The sequence below is a fragment of the Peromyscus leucopus genome, chromosome 3 (assembly GCF_004664715.2).
Source record: "Peromyscus leucopus breed LL Stock chromosome 3, UCI_PerLeu_2.1, whole genome shotgun sequence".
Classification (NCBI taxonomy): domain Eukaryota; kingdom Metazoa; phylum Chordata; class Mammalia; order Rodentia; family Cricetidae; genus Peromyscus; species Peromyscus leucopus.
In genome coordinates this window covers 110,727,827-110,752,745 of record NC_051065.1, presented here as the reverse complement: position 1 = coordinate 110,752,745, position 24,919 = coordinate 110,727,827, and the positions used below count along the sequence as shown (strand labels likewise).

The 24,919-nt window shown below is 45.0% G+C and overlaps 1 protein-coding gene across 1 annotated transcript in view; it reads left to right on the top strand.

Annotated features, from left to right (window-relative positions):
• Positions 1 to 24,919, top strand: part of Lrig1 (leucine rich repeats and immunoglobulin like domains 1) — a 105,315-nt gene that overhangs the window by 856 nt on the left and 79,540 nt on the right.

Below are 24,919 nucleotides of genomic sequence, written 5' to 3'. Positions count from 1 at the left end.
AGGATGGCAGTGTTGGAGTCTGTGTCGGGATCGGTGGGTGTATGTTTCTTTTTTCCTCTCCACTAGCCCAGCTCTTGGGTGGTGTCTGAGTTCCCTCAACTTACCCTCCAGTTGGTAATGAATGAAGGTGACTCTTATCTCCAGTGTTCATTCTATTTACATTATTTATTAGTGTGTGTTGCTGTCTCCTGCTCACCAGAGATCATGGTGGCTTGACTTGGCATTGGCCAGGGCAAAAGGAATCCTGCCCTGGAGAACCCAGGAGTTGAAGATCTTTGAGAGTTCTTGGAGATCTCTCTGAGTAGGGCTGTTCGCCCTTTTCCGCCTGGCTGACATGGACAGGAACTGTGTTCCAGATCCCTTCCTGTCTGTTCCCTGGGGCCCCCTTGGGCTTGATGATCCCCAGCGGTGGGTCCCACCCTCGAGTTTCTCCTCCATAAATGGCACAAGTTAGTTGTGGAATAGTGCTGCTTCAGGAGAGGTTGCTGGGGCCTGGCTGGTCCTCTCAGCTTGCTTCACCCCGCAGAGGAGCCTTTCTGTGCTGTTGGGATTGGGGCCTATCAGGGGTTAGTGGGAGATTTCTTACAGGGGGTTTGGCAGAAACAAAAAGACATTAGGTTTCTGTAAACATAGTGCAATAGAGTAGCTTTGTTAGACTTCTAAAAACTTAGACCTCGGTTATCAGTAATTAGCATCTCTAGAACTATTAGTACCTTCCAGAAAAGGCCTAGCATGAGTAGTCTGCTTCTCACTTGAGCAGTTGAATGTCTTTCCTAGGACATAGAAGAGGTACAGCAGTAACTTCAGTCGTGACATTTGTTGTTTTTAAAAAGAGAAAATCGACGACACAGGTTTTAACCCAGCCCTACGGACCTGAGCGTTAGACTGCCGTGAAGGGGAGAAGTTAGCCCCTTTTTAACAAGAAGACCCCGTGTTTTCTCAAAGTGAGGCGCAGGTCTTCACCTCGATCACTTGAGCAACCAGCTGTGTGAGTCCTGAAGCTAGGCTGAGACCCTTTAGCTGTCATTGCTCCCGTTAGGCTTTTTCTCCAGGATTTGCTTCCTCTCCGGAATTGACTGGTGAAAATGCATGGTCTTAGAGTGGAGCTGAACACGGTGGCGCTGTCAGTTCCTGGGAGATGAACACACTGTTGCTCTACGCTAGGATTTCATTTTTTAACAGTTGAGGCCGTCTGGGGATGTCGTGGTTTTTCTTTGCATACTTAAGGTAGTTTTCTTTTCTTTCTTTAAATTAAATAATAGAACCTTGTGGGTAGAATGAGTATAACTTCTTAAGTGTTCACCTGTTGGAAGAGTGACCTGCAAAGCCATGTGTCTGTCGGAAGCATAGTGAGGAAGGCTCTCAGTTTCCAAGCCACAACTTCCTGGAGAGGACAGAGTGTTCTTATTTGCACTTTCCTAGGTCACAAGACCCACCTTGCCTTGCCCTGTTTTGGAGCAGAACTTACTAGTCATTTTTAGGCTTTCGGTTGCCTCCAAGTGACAATTCACACAGCGTAAATACCTTTAAAATTGCAGTCTCTTTTACTCACACAATAAATACCAGACTAGGTATTTTGAGCCTCGGGAGATTTGACTCTACTGAGGATGGCTTTAGTGGATTAGGTTGAAGAATCCAGCAGTGTGGTTTCTGGGTTAGTATGTGGTGATACAGTGCACACACACACACACACACACACACACACACACAAGGGTGTCTTTTGAAAAATACTTATTAGGAGTTTTTTTTTAATTTCTGCTTAAAAATGAAATCAAGTATGAATTATCTTCAGATTTCTCAAAATACCGCCCTCCCACCCCGACATTGAGGGTTGACCCTAAGGTCTGGAGCATGATAGGCAGGCATGCTCTCTCCAACTGTATCTCTAATACCAGCACTTTGATTTTAAACCATTGCTTTTATTCTGGGATCTCCATAAAGATATTTGTATTTCTGGGCCATGATCTGGTAAGACAGAAGTGGAGAAAGTCTCCATCTATAACATAATAAAGTATCTTGTATTTTCACTGACTTTACACCTTCTAAGGCCATTGTGTCTAGCAGTTGCTTGGAGCTAGCCTACACGCCTGTGAAGTAGGTGACTGCTCAGTGTCAGGCTGTGGGTTTGAGATAGCAAGGGACCTGTGGCTTTAACAGGACTCCTCCTGCTCTTGCAAACAGTACATCTACTTCTGGAGTTGCTCTTAGGCCAAGCACAGGGAAACGAAAACTTTTTCATAGTAAATAGTGAGTGAGTACAGGTCGGTGTTTATGGAGGGAAGTAGATTCCTTTCCAGGGCCGAGGATGACTTGGGAGTACTGGAGCATAACTGAGACTCCTAGCTCATGGCATAGGTGACATTGGCATGCTCCAATCAGAACATTCATACATAGCACCAGACCCTGCCAAGCCTTACTGCAACTCCCAGAACCTTAGAAGAGGCTGACTTCTCAGAACTTACGTGTTTGCTTTCCTTGAAACTATTTTTGAGAGCATGATTTCAGAAACTGTTGAAGAGGTATTAAAGAGGATTTACTTTAGAATCTTTCTTACCTGTCTAAATTTGAGCAGAGAGTTCAGTTACCACATACTGTTGGCTTTAACGTCCTGAGAGGTAACTGAAGGCCTATTGGGAATGGAGGGGGTAGGCTGGCAGGCCTTAGGAGGGCAGTCCTTGGATTCTTGTTCTGTGGAGGGAAGTTAACAGGGATTCAAAGCAAGGACATTTAGGAAAGGACACCAGATGTGGTCGTCTTGAGTGCCAGTAGTAAGAGTTTATTGATTTGCTTCTCTCGTATTATGAGTTTGCAGTAAGTATTAAGTTGGGTGGCTCAAATCTAGCTTTGCTGGTTTGAGCACATAAGTGGCGGTTATGATTACATTAGACAATATACATACAATCTGTGCTGTCACTGTATAGCTGGGAAGCAAGGAGAACCTCTGCCTTTCAGAGAGCCTCTCTGTAGCTGTGCTTCAAGGGCCAAATGTGCAAGGTGTTGTGAATTAAAATTCTGTCAATTGCTTCCCATGTTATTTATGCAAATTAGATGACCACATCCTTTTAGGATCCAAACTGGGGTGTGTGTATGTAGATATGTATGTTTGAATGAAGTGCCCAGATGGCCTATAATCCCTCCTTACCGTTTCTTTTCTTTTCTTTCTTTTTTCTTTCTTTTTTTTTGTCTAATATCACTTTAAGAGCTTGGCAAACCTTGAACTTGTTTCGATTTGGGGTTGGAGGTTGCTTGGAATAGAGGTGGATTTATTTATTTTGTGGTGCTATGGATCCGAACTCACTGCCTGGGGCATGCCAACAGCAGTACTTTCCCACCCAGGAGCTCTCCCATCCGGCCCTATGGATCTGGAGGGTACTTGCACCTTTCAAAGTCTTCTCTGTTGTGAGCTCGAGTGGAAAAACATCTGTAAGGCTGGAACCGAACCCAGGACTCGGCATACTCTAAGCGAGCATGCTACCAACTGAGCCCCATCCTCATCACATTGTCCCCCACTCAAGGCACTATTTTAAGAATCAGTGTGCTCATCTCTTTCTATAATTACATATGGTTACTAGATTTCACAAACTTTGGACTTCTGAGTGTATTATAGGCAGTACTTCTTGGCAACATCTTGAGAAGGCTTGGGGACAGTGAAGTATGCTGTGATAAGAGCTTCTTTCTGTCCGATGTCCCTGAGTTCCTGCTCTCCAGCCTCCTCCCTCTTCGGTTAATTACGTCACCTGGGTTCCCTGGGCTGCTTCTCTGACTGGTTGGGTCGCCCTCTGGCTGACCTTTCTCACTGTCAGGCTCCATGCTCACAATGAAAGAGTCTCTTCCCTTCTCTGCAGAAGTAAATGTCTCTGGTGCAGAGCCTTTTCAGCATACTCCCAGGGTGGATAGAAGTGTCCCAGAGCCCGCTAGGGGCTAGTGTGACTTAACACACCTCGCTCTGGAATATGCACCTGCTGTTGCCCGGAAGAGAGTCCGTGAGATGGGAGAGCCAGCTGCTGGCTGTTCAGAGTAGCCTGTGGCTGTTTTAAAAGTGAGTGGGAAATGGAGAGGAGAGGCTCAGGGAATTGAAAGTGGCCGTAAGCAGTAAGAATGGCGGTGGTGGTCGACTCTGCTCTTGTCTGCGTCCTCCTCTTTTCCCTCATTTGTTTTTAAAAGGGATTCTTCTTTACCCCATAGGTTAGAAGACTGAGTTTTGTGGGTAAGCCTAATTTTCAACCTCATTTTTGAATGAGACTGGTGACATTTGCTCACTGGGGACTGTTCCCCCCTCCTTAGCAATTGCAGTTTGAAACCCTGGGGGTCTTTTAGAAGTGAACAGGAAAGCCGGGCGGTGGTGGCGCACGCCTTTAATCCCAGCACTCGGGAGACAGAGCCAGGCGGATCTCTGTGAGTTCGAGGCCAGCCTGGGCTACCAAGTGAGTCCCAGGAAAGGCACAAAGCTACACAGAGAAACCTGTCTCGAAAAACCAAAAAAAAAAAAAAAAAAAAAAAAAAAAAAAAAAAAAAAAAAAAAAAAAAAAAGAAGAAGTGAACAGGACTTGGGGCTGTGTTAATATTCAGAGTTGTTTACAGTGGATGCTCTTTCAAAGGCTGAATGCTTTGTCTTGAGACAGGAGGGAGAAAGGGGGGGGAGGGAAAAGTCCCAGGCAGAGGAGTGGAAATACGGAAAATAAATGTCCAGTGTTGTCTGGCCTGTGGGAGGTTTAGGGACCATTAGTAATATGTTTTTACAGTTTAGGGGGTATTGAACCAATGGGGTTCACTAGGGATGGACCCCATTACTTCCGTTCTTTCTCTGTGCTAGTAACTAGCTGGTTATCTTCTGCTGTTGTGTCTAGTAAAATCGCAGATTTGGTTTTATGGACCTTGAAGACCAGAGGTTAAACTTTGTACAGTGGAAATTGCATTCATTTATTGATTTGGCCCCGATAGTTCTGTGTAGCGGCAGAGATTAGGAGAGTAGTAGTTCAGTCTGACCAGTTAATTGGTCACATACATAACTGGTGCTAACATGGCCGCTGTTACATGGCAAAATGACTAGGTCATCACAGAACGCAATGAAGATTTCAGTTTTTCATCAAACTGCAGACTGCCGATTTGTGCCCAGGCGCCCTTGGGTGGGCGTCCTTTTCCTTACCCCAGAGCCTCATGCGTCTGTGCTGCCATGTTTTGTGTAATTTAGTGCTTCATTGGGGGGGGGTTAAAAAGATTGATTTTCATTATTTTTAATTATGTGTGTGCCTGAGGGTCTTTGTGGGGGTGTATATCCTTGAATGCAGGTGCCCTTAGGTGCCCGAGGTTTTGGATTCTCCTAGAGCTGGAGTTATAGATAGTTGCGAGCTGCCTGACCTGGGTGCTAGGAACTGAACGCAGGTCTTCCGACAGAGTAGAAAGTGTCCTTAAGTGATCGATCAGCTTTCTCTGGCCTTTATCATCTGTTTTTTTGTTTTTTTGTTTTTGGTTTGTTTGTTGTTTGTTTGTTTGAGACAGGGTTTCTTTGTGTAGTTCTGGCTGTCCTGGAGCTCTCTCTGTAGACCTAGACCAGGCTGGCTTCGAACTCACAGAGATCCACCTGCCTCTGACTCCGCCTCCAAGTGCTGGGATTAAAGGTGTGCGTCACCACTGCCCGTCTGTCATCATCTGTTTTTTGACCCAGGCACGTTATGCATAGACATTTAAAACAGAGTTACACAATCTGCTAATAAAGGTTGTTCGAAATTTTCAGCAGTGGTTTCTTCCTTTCCCTGGGTCTTACACTCTTTTGTTTTCCTGCCTTGAGTTCTTTGATTCCTCTCTAAATGGGCATTGGAGACTTGTACCCTGGTTTCTGGTGTGTGATGGGTGGGAATGATGTGGATGGAACTTCCTTTACTTTTACTCTGCTGTCTGTGTTGGTGCCATTCACCTTGCAGGGGTAGGGGCACCCAGAGCCACCCTCTTCAGTCTGAAGTAGTGATGGAAAGATAGAAAGTTATTTTTAGGGTCCATTTCTGGTATCTCCCCTCCCCAGCCCCTGGCCTGTTTCTAACCAAGGGGATCATAGTATCCTGTCTTGTAGCTGCTGTGAGGACAGTTAAACTGTGCATGTGTGCCATTTGCTTCCTCTGTGTGCTCCATCAATTCAAGGTTGAGGTGGCAGTGTGTCCGTTCTCATGACCAATTCCCTCCAAGTTCCATTTCCCAGTGACAGAGGATTTCCTGGGGAAAGTTTACCTTTCTGATATGAAGGGATCTTTTGGTGTGGGAGTATGGCGTGACTCACAAGCTGAGCATCATTCTCCAGCAACAGTTTTGGTAGTACATGAAAACAGCAACAGGTAGACTCCCTGTGTGCCTTGGGAATCTCAGATGAATGGGCAGGAAGCTGTACACAGTTGCAGTAAATTATACAATTAGCAAAAATTGTTGGGGTAGTTTAAAATCTATTCCAGTTGTATAAATACTGCCTGTTTAGCATTATTCTTTAGGGAGGGTGGGTGGGGAAAAAAGCAAGAAAGTGAGAAGTCCTTAAACCAATCGTTTTATCCCCTTGTTTCTCAAGGTTTCCTTGAAATTGAGCCCTACCCAAATGCAGGTAGCTCAGTAGCTTGGAAGAATGCAGGTGCGCTCTTCCAAATGAGATTAGGTTACAGTCTTTAGGGCCCGCTGAGCCTCCTTACATCCCCACCTCCTTTTGGAAAGACTTGAAGGAGAGGAGGTGGGAGGGGAGATAGTTATTGGCTGAAGGCAGATAACAAGTTGCATTTGTTTGGGTCTGTTTACTATGGTACGGTAACTTGCAGGGGGCGCCGACAGCGAACACAGGGCCATCTGAGGAACCTGGCAAGGATGCACCTTGAAAAGCCGTTTGCTATTGCTTCTGGTGCACCTGTCCGTGAGTCTTTCCCCCTTGTGAATGGCCATGATTCACAGCCTTGCCCACATGAACGGCTGCAATTGTTTGCACCCTTATTACTATTTAATCTAACCTAACCGGTAAGGCCCATTGTGCTAACAGCCAATCCGTTCATCTCCGTGAGGCTGGAGTCATCGATGCTTCCTTGTGAACCAGGATGCCGGTTCCAATCACCGCTCCTTGAGTTTGTTTTGGCAAGAGACAAGAAAGGGTGGTTTGTCTTTAAAAGTCTTTGTGATGCATAGGTCTCTCACCTTTTATGATCTGCAAGAATTGGACATGAATGAGTACCATTTCTCTCACAAGCAGCCCCCTCCCATTATTTTAAAAGCTGGTTTAGAAACAAAGCAAACCCCCTTAAAATTCGCCTTCTGTGGCTTCTTTGTGCAGCAGGGAAGAGTTGCTCCCTCCTGCCTGTCCTTTGACCTTTCTACTAATTTATAATTTGTTGTTCAAACCATTCACTGCTCATCTCAGCAGAGCACACATTGCACTGTTGAATTCTTTGTTCTGGGTTACCTACTTGATGATGGCCGTTTGGGGACCATTAGGACTGAGCGCCTGAGCTGGGACGTAGAGCACCTAGGTAGCTCCAGGTCCTGTGGTTCCAGTGCCCTGCCTTTGAAAGCCTTGCATCTGAAGCATTTGCACTGTGGGTTGGATAACAAGAAAGGGCAGTGAAAACTGTCAGCTGACTGGGACAAGCCTGTTGCCAAGAGAACTTTTATTCTTAGGAGACGATTAGAAAGATTGGCCTTCAAACCACTTTGGAGTTAAGGAAATGTTTGCCGTGAACTAGATGCTTTAAATAAACTCACTCTGTCAATGTAGGGGGTTTTCTTCTTAACATTATTTTATGAAGAGAGACAAGTGGACAGTTTATTAATAACGTCATGAATTCTGGGACTGTCAGCTTCAATAATTACCATCTCGTGTCTGTCTCATAGGCTCTATACCCAAATATTACTCCCTTTCTACATTTTTTTTTTTTAAGAAGTAAATCCAAAGCATGCAATTTCATCTGTAAATGTGTAGAATTTTCATTTAACAGTTTTTAGGGGACATATCATTCACATGACAACTATTCACTAAAAGATGACTCTTAAGAAACGTGTAAATGAACAAGTTCTGAAAAAAATTTATGTATTTCCAGAATGTTTACTGAGCACACATTTCATGCACTATGGTTTTTTTTATGTTCTCAAATTACATGTTATTTGTTTCCCTGCCTTTGCTTTTGTGGGGAGTGTTTTAAAAGTCCTTATGTTCGAGCTCCTCGCCAGAATGTGCAATTCTTACGAGTTTTCTTCTTTTGCCATAGATCCCTTAATTGGGAGGTTTCTTCCAAGCTATTAATTGTAGATTAGAATCTATTAGTGAGCAAATATGATTACAATGGGTCATTTAAAAGTGGTATTTCAGATATTATTATTATTAAATGTAGAGATAATTAGCCATTGGTTGTAGCTAAGTCTTGAATCTGAATTGAGTTAACTCTTGTTTACTTTGCAGGGCCTGACCCTCCAGCTGTGTCTACTTGAGTCTGCTTTAAATAGAGTTAGAAGCGCCCTATAAGAAAATCCCCCAAAGCTCAGAGCCAGCTTCCTGGAACCCTTTGGGTTCCTTTTTAGCTTCACACAGATTAGAAAAAAGCTCCCTCCTCCTGGCTACTGAGTGGTTTGTGTTAGAGAAGTCCGTGGCTCTGTTTCTCTATTGTCTCTCTGTGGGTTGGAGGAATTCCTTTAAAATAAATCGATGATATTCATATTCTGTCTGTGAAAATCTAATTTTAGGTAAATTATAGAGCGTTTAGTGGTTTAAAAACCCATCCAGCATGTCATTTTAAGTTCACAGATCTGTTGAGCATAATTAAACTGCTGTCATATTTGATTAGAATGCCATTTACAGGGGATTCTCTCTGTCTAAAAATACACTGAAGAGTTTAAGAGCAACTTATAGGCAGACGAAGCAAGTGTGAGGGTCTGATCGTGAGCTTAAGTTGTTTTGCACATTGGGAGAACTCTCTCTCATCTCCTTTCTGATGTCATATCTTGGTTCAGCCTTGCACTCACGTAACTGATTTTCATTTTATTTTTTACTAAAATAATTTCGTGTGTGTCTGTGACTTCCTTTCTCCACCTGGGACAGTGTGAGTTTCTGGCACATGAGTGCCTAGTGTTTGCAAAACTTTATAAACAGCCAGAAGAGCTCGTAGCTTCCAGGAAGTGGGTTGTTGATGCAACCAAGTGATGGATGCTGAAGCCACTACTCAAGTGGGGACGGATTGTCCCCTCCTCTGCAGAAGAGAGCCAGAAACTAAGCGAAGAAAACAAGTATTTTCTGGCTACCAGGGCTGCCTCACTCCCAATTCAGTGTTTTCTCAGATCCAATGTCTGTGTCTTGTTCACAAGTAATTTTTCCTTGTGGAAGAGGCTGTGCCTTGCCCAAGAGAAACATTAGAAATTCTGATAGGATTTTTATTTTATTTTTGAAGTGGTTTATTGTCTGTGTGTTTGTTGTGTATCCATGTGTTTGTATGCTGTGTGTGTGCGCATGCGCGCGGTGGAGTCCAGAAGAGAGTCAGATACCTTGGAGCTGGTGTCGCGGGTGATTTCGAGTCGCCCATCATGGGCACTGGGATTCCAAGTCCTGTCCTCATGACTGAGCAGCAGTGCTCTAAACCACTGAGCCATCTCTCCAGTCCCTGAGAGGATTTTTAGATTCTTTCACAAGTCTGTTTGAAATAATATTTAGGAACGGTTTGATTATGTTCAGTTCTGGACAGCCCCCAAATAAAAGCTGTTTCACCTCAAGTAGTAATGACTTGGAGTCTGTAGAACTTGGTTGCCTGTTCCTACATTTTCTTGCTGGCTCTTTACTTGCTCAAACAAACAAAACAGTAAGCAAAGAAACAATGAAGCTCTTAAAAAGTTGAAGATACAAATTTGCAGCTTCCATAGCTGTCTTTGGGCCGGAGGGCAACAACAGGAGGCAAGGCTTGAGTCCCCTTCTCAGAAACGCTGGGTACTTAGTGCATCTTTCTGGAGGAGAGGAGCCCAGAGCTTAGACACTTCTTAAAGAAGTTCCTGACTCAACAGGGAGGAACAACTATTGACTGAAAAGAAGAAGGGAATTTTTCTCAAGCTGTGGAGAATAAGAATGTGGTAGAATGGAAATTGCTTGTGGCTGAGTCTCAGGAGACCTGGGGGTTTTGTCCTGGCTGTGCTATAGACTGATAGTGTGACCTTGGGCTGGTCCCCTCCTTTCCTATCTGTAAAGGATGTAAGACCTCATTTTCAGATTCTAGCTAGTGGAGGCAAAGGGGGAGTGAACTTCCTCATTGGATTTGCTGGTGAGAGAGTAAATGGGTCTGTGTATAGGATGCTTACTTGAAAGTACTCCGTGGGATCTGCAGACGGGTACCCAGAAGAGCCAAAGGAGGATGGAGCGTTAGGGAGGGGCGCAGCGAGGGACCCTTTAGTGGGCCTTTGCTATGGGTAAGGAGAAGCAAATGCTGCATCTGAGAGCACAGGTGAACCTTTCCTAGTCTGAAAGTTGTAAATGCTCCAGAATCCGACAGTTTTTGAGTGCTGACATGACACCACAAGTGGAAAATTCCATCCTGGGAACTTCATTTTTCATGTACAAAAGTATTAAAATTAGTGTATAAAATTGCCTTGAGGCTATGTGTGTAAGGTGTATATGAGTCATAAATGAATTCATGTTTAGACTTGGGTACCATCCTTATATAAATAATCCAGAAATTAAAAAAAAAAAAAAAAGAATCGGAGATCTGGAAAACTGTGGCCCCATACATTCTGGTTAAAGGATTTTTAGCTTCCCTTTCCCCCTCCTGGGCCAAAGAAAACTATGGAAGCTGCAAACTTTGACGTAGCTTTTTAGGAACATGGGTTTAGAGAAAAGGCAAACAGGTATGAAATCATTTTATATTTCTTAGGGTTGCTGCTGGCACTCGGTGAGTAGTTGGATGGGTGAAGTTGTCCCTGAGACTGGCAGTCCTTCAGCTCCATGGGCCCAGTGTACAGACTCAGCAGCAACAGCTGCAGGGAAGGACACACCCACAGCAGCTCTGTCCTTTGGAGCAAGCTTGCCTGTGGTTCTATGCAGGGACTGGGCCGATTTCTGAGTAACTTTAAGCCATTTTCCCAAGGAGCCTTCCAGTGTGGAAACTCAACGGCCTAACATTTGTATCGCTCAGTGATGTCCTTCTTCGATTTTTGAAGTCTTTTTTTTTTTAAACATTATTTTATTGAATGTATTGTTGTTGTTCAGTGGACACCAAATTTCCCCATCTGTGGGTTTCCTTTTGATCTAACACTGTTTTTAGAAAATCGTGATTCCCGCCAAATAGAGTGGTTCCTATGAGATTATCCTTATCATGCAGAACCTAGTAGTTTTTGTTTTCTGTGTTCTGTATTTTTAAGTTATTTGGGTGGGGCTGGGGGTGGGGATGGGGGGAGTCTGGAGGCCAGTGTTGGGTGTCTTACTGCTTGCTCCCCACCTTATTTTGAAATGGTATGTCACTGAAACTGCAGCTCATCCTTTTGGCTAGCTTGTGCTGCCGAAGGCTTCAGAAACTGTTGCTGCCGTTCCCATGGTGCTGAGGTTACAGGCACGTGATTCCTCATCCAACTGATTACATGGATGGTGGGGATCTGAACTCAGGTCCTTGTGTTTGCACAGCATGCATTTTACCAACTAAACTATTCCCCAGCCGACCTGTTTTCTGTGTTCTTCATAGCCACCCTCCTTCACGTGGAATTTGTTGTCTTCACTGGAGATTCTCAGACTTATCCTTTTATGCGTTCTTTATTGTGTACATTTTCATGAAATGAGGCCTTAGATGCTTTTCTGTTTTTTTTCTTTAGAGCATGCTCTTGGAAGTTAGAGCTTTGTTCGGGGCTGCAAACCCGAATGGAGAGAAGTCAGAGGCGAGGTTAGTGGTGTTTGGAGCCTCCTAAGTTTAACAGGAATTAGAGACTACATTAGGACTGAATTGTCCAAAAAGCTACTTGAAAATTTTTTTTGCCCGGCATGATGGCGTACACCTTTAGTCCATCTCAGCACTGTGGAGGCAGAGGCAGGTGGATCTCTCTGAGTTTGAGGCCAGCCTGGTCTACAGAGCAAGATCCAGGACAGCCAGGGCTACATAGAGAAACTCTGTCTCGGAAAACAACAACAAACAAACTAACAAACGAACGATTTTTCCTTAGGAGCTGAGGAGATGGCTTAGTTATTAACGCACTGCCTTGCAGGCATGAGGACCCGAGTTCCATCCCCAGAATCCATGTCGTAAAATCCGAGCTAGAGGACTTGAAACCCTAGTTCTGGGAAGGCAGAGACCGGAGGATCCCTCGGGCCCACTGGGCCACCAGCTTAGTGACTACCAGGCCAGGAAGAGTGTCTCCTGTCTCCAAAAGAAAAAGTCATGTGATACTTAATGACACATGAGGCTGTCCTCTGACCTCCACATGTACGTGTGCACCCTCCACACATACGTACCTGTGCTGCCTTAAACCTGAAGTCTCAGCCCTGGGAAAGTGGAGGCAGAAGAATTAGGAGTTCAAGGCCAGATAACACCACTATATATACTGTAGGCTGAAGTGGAGGCTGGTCTGGACTAGATTCGACCTTGTCAAAACAAACAAAAGACCAAAACAAAAACCACCACAACAAAAAACAAATCCAAATGTAAGCCTTTTCTGTTGTGTTAAGATCAACATAGGCAAAATGATTTCCCACCCTTCAGGAGCTTCATGTGCAGTGCCATTTTCTGTTACTCCTGTGACCTTCTGTGAATTTACCCTTCAACCTTCTCCCAAAGGATTCTCAGTCTAATTAGGCCGCTTTTCACCTCACTTAGTCCTGAAAGTCATAGGGACTGTTGAAGTTCATGTCCCTCGGAATCACCAGACACGGTGTGTTGGTTGCCTCTAGACTTTTCTCTTTTGGGGGGTTGGTGCGTTCTTTCCGGGCAGGAAGGATCCTGTCCATGGTTCCTTGTTCCTGCAGGGGCTTCAGGTGAGCTTCCAGGTGTGGCTGTCTCAGGTCAGCCCGTGTAGAGGACTGAGGGGAAGTGGTTCAGGGTTTAGTGGAGAGTGAGGCCCTGCTGTGTGGAGGATCTGGGTGGCCCTCATGAGCTGGTGAGGTAAAGGGGTGGCTGCAGCCTTTCTCAGACGCAGTGCTTTGCATCCTGAGTCAGACTTGTGATTTGTCTGCCTGTATGTGAGAGAGAGAGAACCTTTGGAGAGAATCTCTGACACAAAACAGAAATTGTGGAGAGGCCTTTTCCTCCTTCCTTATTTTCTACTTTCTGCTTGAGAACCAACCACTTCAAAGAGTCAGATGTGTTGGTGCCGCAAGCTGAGCAGTTATTGTTGAAGAATTTGGAAATATAATTGAAAACAAACTGTTGGGCAGAGCAGATTGAGGCAAGTTCTAGCTTTGAGAGAGGAGGGGATTCCAAGTTCTTCCTCTATTTGGAGCTGATGTCTCAGAACACTTGTTCTGTAGATGAATCACCAGTGAGCTCTACATCTGGGAGTTATATCTTGGGAAACTGCATTCTTTTTCAATGTGGAAGAGACATAAAAGCTTAAAGTTACAGTGCAGTTGGAAAATTGTAGTCAGAGCTTAAAAAAACTAGCGTTGAGGTGAAAACAGCCACGAGATTGTGATTCTTAAAATGGAATGTCCATATCAGGAGCAGTGCCATAGCCAGCGTTCTTATGGGACCTCTGTCCTTTGTTCTTGAGGCAGATAACGTTTTAAGAAATGTCCTAAAATCCAGCTCTTCAGAATCCCTAGTGACTGCAAGTGTGACTTGGAGTCTGAGTGATCTAAGCCTTTGTTTTGAACTCCTTAAAAAAGGTGAGCTTCTATTTGCCAGTGAAGGCCCGAGAACAAGTCCATGGCTCAGGGTCTGTGAGGAGAACACGCGCTCTCATCTTCTGTGGGCTCCTTCATGTCACAGGTTGTGGTTAAGGGGTGGGAGATGAAGCGGCCATGTGGTTTCTGTTAAGAGCGGCATCCCTGGAACCTGGCTGCCTTCTGAGTGACTTTGGTTGATGTGCTTGGTTTCTCTCTGTCTTGGTTTCCTCCAGTAAAATGAGGATGACGAAAGTGCCCACCTTATTGAGCTAGTTTAAGACAAAAAAATGACAGTGCCTACCACATGGTTGAAGTACTAACAGTTTATCTTCTTAGAGCAGGATACATGTGTTAACTAATTTGATCATCAGCCTGTTGAAATACATCATGGACGTTTTATGCACCAGGTCTGGGGTTGGTAAAGGACTGACTGGTCGGGCCCTAGCAGTTGCTGGAGTTAGAAGTCTAGTCTGCATGCACATGACCATAGTAGAAAGAATACTCGAAGACCAGTCCTGGCCCTTTTTGCTTTCCTTTCAAGCCCGAGTTCCTTGAGGCCAGTCACTGCCTCCTCTGCTCTTGAGTGGCTGGAGTACCCAGGACAGTTTTGGCATACAGTTGGTACTCTATTAATGGCGTCTGAAATGTGATTTTGCAGCACAGGCCTCTTCCTAGGCTGGCTTGTGCTTTGCAAACTCTGGTTTGGTGAGAAGGGTGGTAGCATGCACATATGCCTTGCCATCTGTTGTTTATTGTTTCTGTTAGGTTGTGGTTTGTGTTCCTGTTGCGTGTTTCTTTGGTTTCTGGAGCAACTGCGAATATTATATGCTTGGGGATCAAAAAAAGTAAACTATTTATAAACAGTAAAGTACCCTTGGGTTTGGAAAGTGTTTTTCTCAAATGCGTGTGTATTTGGTGGCTTTATTATAATCTCACTGATGTATCATTAGACAGTTTGCAGATTGAGGCTCATCTAAAAGATGGGCAGGTCGGCGTCCAGCCTTGTGTAACCAGCACACAAACAGCCTTGGTGATAAGGCCCTGGTGTTAACGCTGACCCGAGCGGTGTATTTTTAACTCAAGAACATATAAACAGTTTAGCCTGCTGATGGAGTTTATTCTTGCCTGAAATCCTTGGCATGCTTTGGTTTGGGTGTTCTGGGGATACATGTGGTCTTAGGAGAATGCTGTGACCACCAGTGACCCATGGCCCCCAACCCTTCATTTTAGAAAAAGGAATGCAGAGTTGGAAGGAATGAAGGGAGATGCTGGTTGCTGATTCCCGTGGTACATTTCACACGGAACTTTAAAAAGTACCTATTCTCTGTGTCGTGGAGACTTGAGGCAGGAGTAGAGAGCTGTTGACTCACATCTGTTTTGTCCCTGCCTTCTCCCCCCCCCCCAATCTGGAGCTACAAGGGGTCTTTGCAGAGTCACAGATTAGAATAGACTTCCTGCTGCTGGCTGTCCACTCACTCTTGAGCGTCATAGTGCCTTCCTACCTGGTTCCATCTGCCCATGCCACCATGCCCAAGCCTGTTCTAGCTTCTGTACTGCCTGTTTGTCCTGTGTATGTCTGGAGGAAGGTTCTTTGGCTTGGAGGCTCCTGTGTGTCCTTCTTAAATGTTTCTTCCCCTGGAAACTGTTGTTTGCATTCCCATCTGGAAGACCCTGTCTTACCTCACACAGGCTTTTCAGGGTGTTCATTTGGTCGATATCTGGTACCCTAAGCTGCCTGACAGCAAAGACCAGCTTCCTTTCTAATGCTTCATTGTTTTCACAGAATCTAGCATGAAGTCTGGAGCACACAAAATGACCGGGCAGTACCAATGCAAATGTAGACAAGGGCATTGACATTTGTTCTCCCCACTCGCCAGGTCCTAGATACGCTAAATAGTAGATCCCAGATATGGCCTCAGATATGCTAAATAGTAGAGAATGACCTTGAACTCCAGATTCTCCTGCTTCTGCCTCCCAAGTGCTGCCATTCTATGTCGGTACCACCTCACCTGCTTTATTCAGGGATAGGGATTGATCCCGGGGCTTCATGCCCCTTAGACATTTAGCCGAATGATTGAGCCAGATTCTTTGTCTCTGCTTTTCTAAGTTCAGTAGAGATAATCGGACAGAATTGCTCAACAGAATAGCTCAGACTTCCCAGGGCTCATGTATCTGTCCATTTCCTACTGACCTATTTGTCTGGTAGTCCCCTTCATCTCCTACCAAGTGCGCATGTTGAAAATTTAGAAGAACAGGAAGGTTTTAGCACCTTGAAAGCGGAATTGAAAAGCTGATGGACAGGCAGTGGAGGCACTACATGGGACCTGTCTCTCACATGGAGTCCCTGGACTCCACTTCCTTGCTGGAGTCTTCCCCATGGCTGTCCTTGGCAGGTGGGCCAGACTGCACAGTTCTCTTCTGAGTTGTGCTTGGCCAGGGCACCCACGGCGTAGTTCCGAACTGTTGACATGGTCTCTCATCTACTCTTTTGCCAGAGCTGCCTTGCCTGGTGGAGTCTGTTTTGGGGAGGGTTGCTTCTCACTTAGACTAAGGCTGTCTAGACACCCTTCCCCTTGTGGTTATTCTGCTCAGTTTATGCTGAGCCCTCGCCAGGCAGCTGGTTTTGGTTGCCTGAGCTCTTGGTTACTCTGCTAAGACCTCCCCTGACAGAAAGCATGACCAGGCCAAGGTCGTTTTTCTTCCTCTGCTCTTGGCAGAGGGAAGGGTTGCTCTCCTTGACGGGATCGAATACATATGCTGCATTCAGGGCAGATTACTGTACCCTCAGGGGACAAAGCCAGCATGGCAACATAGATTTGTAGGGAACATGTACAACAGGAGTCTGGCCCCATGGACTTGTAAATCTGAGCCCTTCCTGTGTAGCCCTCAGGTATGACACTTGAGCCCCTACTCCATCCTCAAATACACAGGCCCTCTCCTCATGGCAGAGGAGTCACTGCTGACTTGGCTCAGTGTGGGTCCTCACTGGGCACTTAGTTTCCAGAGATGCTGCTAACAGAGGTCTTTGGGAAGCGGAGTCTGCCACGAGCTCAGCCTTGTGTGTTAGTTTGGATGATTAGAAGGTAGGTCTTGGACGGGGTTCTGCAGGGAGGCCTTTGTACCTGCCTGGACTAGGTGGGGGAAGTGCTTTGTGAGGAGGCTTTGTTCTGTTGGGCATGTCTTTATTTTTAATTTATATGGTAATAAATGTTAGTAATTATCAAATCAGAGGAAAACTACAAAAGAAGGATAATTGACCTCATTATTCTGTGATAAATATCATTTTCTTGTATAAATTTGCAGTGATGTTTCAATTGACTACCTGCTTCAAATTATGGGTGTTTGTTTTGATATAATGATATGTTGTACAGTCCAGGGTGGCTTTGAACCCCACAACCTCTGCCTCAGCCTCTAAAGTGCCATGCTTGACTCTAACTATGGGTTTTGGGTTTACTTATTTATCTGTTTATTTTTATTGTCTTTTTTATTCTTTGATATTAAACTATAGTTACATAGTTTTTCTTCTTCCCTTTTCTCCCTCCAATTATTCCATTCACCAATCTCTCCCTTGCTCTCTCTCAAATTCATGGCCTCTGTTTCTTTAATTGAGTGTGTGTGTGTGTATTTTAAGTATATGAATACAACCTGCTCAGTCCATATACCATTACTTGTACTTGTCTGTATATAATTGCAGGGCTGGTCACTTGATATTGGACATCAACAATTTCAACTTACACTTTAAAGATTTAGCATTATGAATATTTCTCTGTTGTTAAACTTTATAAAAAGTATGGTTTGAGTCATAATAAAACCTTCCCTGATAATGAGCCTCTAGGCTTTTCAAAACCCTAACTGTTGCCTGTCATCCTTTTGTGCATAATAGTTTATATACTTCTTGGTTCCCTAGGCTGAGTTACCAAGAAGTCTAGATTGCCCTTGATAGGAAAACTCTTAAGACTTGCTGTGACTCCCCCCAAGAAAGCCGCTACCGACCCACAGGGGAAGAAGCTTGTGCTTGCTTTTCTCACACTCTGACACCCTGTTACCATGTACCAGAGAACCACCTTCCGCTCTCTTCATCGTCATTTCTTTGGATGGTAAGGCTGAAAACTTCTCACTGCTCACCACAGACACTTCCTTTTAAAGTTTCCTTTTTTTCTTATGTTCAGTCCAGTAGTTACCTTGGTGTCCTTAACTGTGGACTTGAAACTTAGGCACTGTTGAACTCTCTAGAGCTGGTGTTTCTGAGACGGAGCAGGTCTAGTTCTGGAGAAAGCTGTGCTCCTGGTGGCCCTGGCATAGTTTTGACCCTTAAGCAGGACGTGCTTTTTTTTCCCCCCATTTTCTTCTCCTTTTTTATAGACTCAGTTGCTCTTATGTTCCACAAAGGGGTATTGCAGTGGCTCTGTGGCTCCCAGGCTGCTGTGGCCCCCTGGAGCCAGCTCAGCCCACTCAACCCTGGTACCCTGTCTGTGGCCAGTGTGCCGGGTACCTACAGCTGGTAGGAATCAGAGCAGATTAGCGTGGCCGAGAACCCTTCAGGAACAGCTTCCAGCAAATGGAAATTATTTTAAAACAAATTGATGTGGTTTTTCTGTCAAACCTACTTGGAACATAAACAAGGTTGGACCATAAGCTGCCCCCCTTCTACAGACAAGCCTGTGTTTAGAATGTGGCTTTCAGCAAAGTAAACATGGCCTCTAAAGTGAGTTGTCATTGTGTCTGATTTGAAAAGTAAAAGTGGCAGACTGGGGCAAGGCTGGCAGACAGTTCTAATACTGTGCCTAAGACATCCCTCATCCATTTCTCTTCCTGCCACCAAGATACCACTTCCTGGAGAGGTTTCTGGAGTGAGGAGTCATTCGGTGTTAAAAAGATTAAGGGGAAAAACACTAGGGCAATTTCTGTGGCCAGATAACTGTTTTCATTTTGCCCCTTTGCCACGTGGGAATATCTGAAACATCTTGTGAAATACTTAACCCTTGTGTGCTTGTGAGTATGTACCTTGCACCTTTCTCAGTCTGTGTGTCTTTGAATTCTCTGCCGGGCTCAAGATGGTTCCCCCAACCTAGGAACAGTGTCTTTTTAAATTGGCCACAGTCTTCCTAAAAGTCGAAACAATGCTTTTAATGTTCTGATTATGTATTAATGAACAGCCAGGCCAAGGGGCACTTGCCAAAAAGGTTAGAGTGAGAAGGCCACCAATATCAGAGTGAACTTTGCACTCTGGGAGTGTGAATGATCTTGGGTGAAAGGAGTTTATTGCACAAGGGGAGCAAGTAGAATCCCTTTGATGTTGGCTAGCATCCTGGCCCCATTAGACTCTGGGGCTTCCCGGTTAACCACATCTCTGCTGGCTGCGGTGGTGCTGGAGTGTGCTGTCCAGGGTGGCCAGGACCTTGCTCTTGACTCGGACAGGGCAGGTACTGTGCAAAGGGATCACTGGCCACTCGCATAGAGACTCTTCCTTCAGCCAACTTCAGTAAATGCTAGCCTGACTCCAGAACCAGACAGCTGCACCTCCCAAGTTTTCCTCTGGAGGGAGTTTTCGAGAAACAGCATGCTATTATTCTAAAACCTCCTGCCCCAACCACAGAAAGAGGTTAGATCCTAATCTTAATATGACTAATTTATTTTCTCCCCAATGCACTGACATTTCCTCCTGCCTTCTGGCTTCTTTTTAATTTTTGAATGGCTGGCCATTGGGAGCCCTGCTTCCCATAGCTTTATTAAATAATTACTTAAAAGAAGAAAGAAAGAAAGAAAGAAAGAAAAAAAAAAGCTCTTTCAAAATCTAGGGACTGTGGGAGGGAGGATCAACTCCAGCTCAGATTTTGTGCCTAGAGGATTGGCTGAGCCTGGGAGTGATCGTGTCCTTTAGGAAGCAGAAAAGAGGTAATTTGGTGTGAGGAGGCTGTGATGGAGGTATCCCAGGTTTACCATCATAAATGTGGGTACTTTGACCTCTCCTGTGTCTTCTAGCATGAAAGGAAAAGGTTATTTGTACATTGTTTGTGGTATTGAAGTGAGGTAGCATTTTCAGTCTGGAGTTTTCAGTCCTGAGGTAGTGGGCCTTTTTTTTTTTCTTTCCCTTCCCCTCCCCTCCTTAGCCCCCTCCTTTCTTTCTTTTGTTTGAAACAGGGTCTCACTGTATAGCACTCACTGCCCTAGAGACTCAGAGACCCCCCCTGCCTCTGCCTCCTGAGTGCTGGGATTAAAGGTGAGTGCCACCACACCCAGCAACTTTGTTCTTTTTAATAAATAGCTTAATCGAGATAGAGTGTGAATACCACAGTCATCTTTTAAGTGTTGAGATTCTGAGTTTTTAGTATGTCTAGCATCATGCAGCTGCCACTCCTAATTCTGGGATATTTTTATAATTTGTACTTAATGGTTTTTAATTTATATTTTATATCTTATTTATATTTGTGCTGGGGCACAAAACCTCATGCTGGTTGATGTTTTCATCTCTTCCTCCTTCATCCTCTAGGAATATCTACTTTCTGTGTTGATTTGCCTGTTTTGAATGTTGGCTGTAACTGGAAACATACAGTACCTGGCCTGTCATGCCTGCCATTTTCTTTTGCTTAGCCTGATACTTTCCAAGTTCTTATGCACATATTATTCCTTCTGCTTATTTCTTAAAAGGCTATCTATTTATTGGTGTGCATGCATGTGCACGCACTCTCATATGTGAGTGCTCAGAGAGGACAGAAGAGAGTGTCATCTCCCCTGGAGCCGGAGTTACAGACAGTTGTGAGCAGACTGATGTGAGTGCTGGGAACTAAACGGGTTCTCTGTCAGAGCAACAAATGCTCTTAACTGCTGAGCCATCCATCTGTCTATCATCTTTATCCCTCTCAATAATACATCTGAATAATACTCAGTTGTTTAGATATAACACATATTGTTTATTCATTTATTAGCCAGACATTTGGGCTTTCCCTACCTTTTGGCTAGTAAGAATAATGCAGTTATGATCTTTTCCCCTTCAGACAAGGTCTTGTTCTGTAGCTCTGCTCTGCCTTCTGGACGCTGGGGTGGTGGTAGGCATGCACCACAAAACCTGGCATGAGTGTTGATGCGTAAGTTTTTGTGTGAGGGTTTATGTTTCTTGGATATGTAGATGTGGAATTGCTGGGGCATATGGTAAGTACATGTTGATTTTTGTGGGGAGACATTGCTAGGCTATTTATGAAGAATCTGCGTGTATCATTTTTAAAAGAGAAGGTAAGGTTTGGGTTGTTCCCCAGGGATGTTCCTCTCAGGTTTGTTGTCCTCAGACTTGTAGAACTCTTGGGGTCTGCTGATAGAAGCAAACAGGTGTTATAGATGCTCATTAACTCAGTAAGGTAATATCCCACAACCCATGTTGAGTTGGAAACACCAAGTTGGAAATGTATTTGCCGCCGGTAACTTGTAGCTTAGCAACACAATGAGTGGTGGTATTGGTTGCTGGGAGCTGTGGCTCTCGCTTGCTTCAGGACTAAAGATCAGACCACAGATCACTACTAGCCTGGGAAAAGACCACGTTCAGAATTCCAAGTGTGGCTTCTACTGAATGTGTCTGACTGTTGAACCATCACAAAGTCCAAGAAGAGTAACTGTCCGAGCCTAGTGACCTGCCTCTTGTTTGTAATCCCAAGGAAAGCAGCAAATTGGCAGCAAATGGCAGTGGTTACTGCGGGAACTCTAGGTGCCGGAGTCTCTGCAGGAAGGTTGTCAGTCTGCAGGATGGTTGTCAGCACTGGCCGCTGCCAGAACACGAGGGGACTTGCTTTCTTGCAGCCTGCTGAGCTTTGCTGTGCATCTGCATCTATCTGGGCCTGCTTTTGGGCAAGCCTGCTTTGCCAACTGAGTTTAGCAGCTATAAATTTTGACAGAAATGCTGTATGGAGGCTGCCCAAAGGTAGGCAGGGTAATTGCTCTGGACAGGTTTACAGTAGAGAGGTGTGAAGTGCTTGGTGGAGACCGGAAGCTGGGGGAGGGACTACAGATTGAACTTGAACAGTTTCTGGGTGATGGACTGATGCAAGTAATTGAAAACCATGGCTCTGGTGGCTTTTATTTGGAAAGGAAGCCACAGCTTTCAGTGGTTTCTTTTAAAGCAAGAAAACAGCAAAATCAGCTCCCTGGGTTACTCAGGAGGTTGGTTTGGGATCTTTTAAGGCAGTACAGAACCTTGGGTAGGCAATGATATTCTCTGCTCTTTGCTTTTGTTTTCCCAGGTAGTCAGAACTGAGTGGGACGACGTGGCGGGGGCGGGGACATCCTCATGGTGGCAGTAAGCTTTTTAGGTACACTTTGGAAGCACTGACAGCCCAGCTCTTAGAACCTCATTTTGTTGGGGGTTGGGGATTTAGCTCAGTGGTAGAGTGCTTGCCTAGCAAGCACAAAGCCCTGGGTTCAGTCCTCAGCTCCGACAAAAAAAAAACAAAACAAAACAAAAAACAGGAAAAAAAAAAAAAACCTCATTTTGTGAGGTTAGTCAGTGGGTGCACCTCTCTAAGCAAGACATAGTTAACACAGCAGATATTTGGGTAGCCAGTAGGCTTAAAAAAATTACTAACAAAATATAAACAAATTTTTTTAATGGACCCCAACTCAGAATTATGATGGTATGTGGGCTGGAACCTGCATTTTAAAAGCTTCAGGAAATTTCTTTGGATTCTTAGTATGAGAGTCCAGTGTAGACTCTCCCCTGTAAGTATGCGTGCCTGAGCTCAGCTGACATGTGATCAGTTGCTTAACTTCTTCTCAAGCCAGCTGTGTGTGACCCTTGGCTTTTCTGATGTGTTCTCCTACTCAAAACACTGTCTGTTCCTGTCTTAGTTTATTAAAACCCAAACCAAGAACTGGATTCAGTTTCATCCTCTTCAGAGTCTCTGAAACAACTTGCAGAAAGTCCTTTCAAAAAGGAGATATGAAAGTGTGTGGGGAGTGCCGGGCAGTGGTAGCACATGCCTTCAAACCCAGAGGCAGGTGGATCTCTGTGAGTTTGAGGCCAGCCTGGTCTACAGAGTGAGTTACAGGTCATCTAGGGCTACACAGAGAAACCCTGTTTGAAAAACCAAAAATCAAAACAAAACAAAACAAAAAAAAACCCCAAGCAACAAAAAGGTGTGTGGGAAGTGGAGATGATAGTTTTCCTTGAAGTGCAGCAGTTCTCAATCTGTGGGTCTCAACTCCTTTGGGGGTTGAATGACCCTTTAGCAGGGGTCACAGAGATCCTGCATAACAGATATTTACATTACGATCCATAACAGCAGCAGCAAAATTACAGTTATGAAGCAGCAACGAAAATAATTTTATGGTTGGGGGTCAGCACAGCGTGAGGAACTGGATTAGAGGGTGGCAGCATGGAAGGGTGAGAGCCACTGTTGAAGTGTGTGGTGGTTAACAGTTAATCTTGTTAACAAGGCTCAGGTGGACCTCTGTGTCGCCTTGAAACTAGGATGGAGTCATAAACCCACACAGTGCTGCCAACTCAGACCCCAGTTTCATTTCCTTTGGTTGAAATAACAGCCAGCCGCTGTTTGGTAATCTCCTCGTCTTCAGCATGTCGAAGACACTCAAATAGTGGCTGGAGCCTAAGGCATCATTTGCACACAACTTTAGGTTTCATGTCCTGGCTATAATGTTTCTTTGAAAAATGAAGGAGAGTGATTTTAAGTGAGACTGAGGAAAGAGGGTCAGAGAGGTCAGGGTGTGAGGGTAAAGGTGATGGGGTGATGAGGCACAGAGGATGTCTTCCTCCTGTGATAAGAAAGGTCCTCTGAGGCCCAGGCAGCTTGTCTCTTGAATGGTGGTTATTCTAGCCACACCCTTGCCTCCGTTGGTCCCTGGCACCTTTGGGGATTGTCAGTTTGGAGGGTCCAGCTTAGAAAGAGGAAAGCATGATTGCAGTAATGTCTCCACAGCAAAGAGCATCCTTGTGGTGTATTATTACATTACTGTAACTGTCTACCTGTTCTGAGAGGCAGATGCAGGGCAGATGTTGCACACTGTGGAACCCAGGGGCCGAGGAACCTGGGTAGTGGTATGTCTGGCTTCACAAACAACACTTTGAAGTGCTACCCGCTCCTAATGGCAACAGAGCCAACAGTTAAATATGCAGCTGTTAAGAACAGGAGTGTTTGCACAAGCAACCTTCAAATTTTCTGATCCTTGATGAAAGCTAGTTGGTTGTGAATTATTAACTTCAACATGCATGAGGAAATACTATCCACTTAAGTGTCAGGTGTATTTTTATGCAAGAAAAAAATAAAACCGACCACACCCTCAGCTGTTACCATTTGGGGTTTCAAATCTGTGTGCTCATCCCGCAAGTGCACCGGGCAGCATATTTAAAGCAGGGTGAGGAATGTTGGTGCATGGTGTGTGGTAGCTCTTCACTGGCCATCCCATTCTGCTGGGAACAGGACGAAGGGAATGGGCTCTGTAAGCCACTGGGATGTGTAAATGCATTGGGTATCTAGAGTCACAGAGAGGTGTTTGGTAAGGGTACTCCCCCAGTTGGGAAACACATTGCACGTCTAACATCAAAAGAGTATGGGTAAAAGGGTTGGCTTGAGAAATCGGCCCCAGTGTCATTGGCTAGCAGTTTTTACAAGAGTACTTGAGGCAGGTCTTTAATCTGTCACTGGGGAGCTGTCCTTCCTAAGTTCTTGGATTCTGGTGCAGTCAGTGCTGGGAGAGCTGACAGACAGAAGGAGCTACAGTGTGGCGTCCACTGGGGACTCTGGGTTACAAGAAGAGACTGGGAGATAGCCGTTGTGAGTCGGAAGTCCTTAGGACCTCTTGAAGCTGATATTGACGAGGCAGTTATCACTTCTACCATTTACCTGGGAAGAAAAATTGTGGTTAGGCTTTCATTTGGAGTAAGAGTGGAGTAAAGTGGGGGGAAAGGGTGAGAGAGGAAGGAGTTTGGGGAAACCAAAGCTGAGGAGAAGGGGCCATTTCATAGCCCAGGTCTTCCTGGGAGCTTCACATGGCTTTGAGTAGTGGTGGCTGAAATGGTGCTGTGGTGTGGGTAATGCTTGGAGGTGCTAGACATGATTCTTGGGGTTCAGTGACTTCACTGCAAGCCCAAAGCTTTGCTCATTTCCAGGACATAAAGCATGC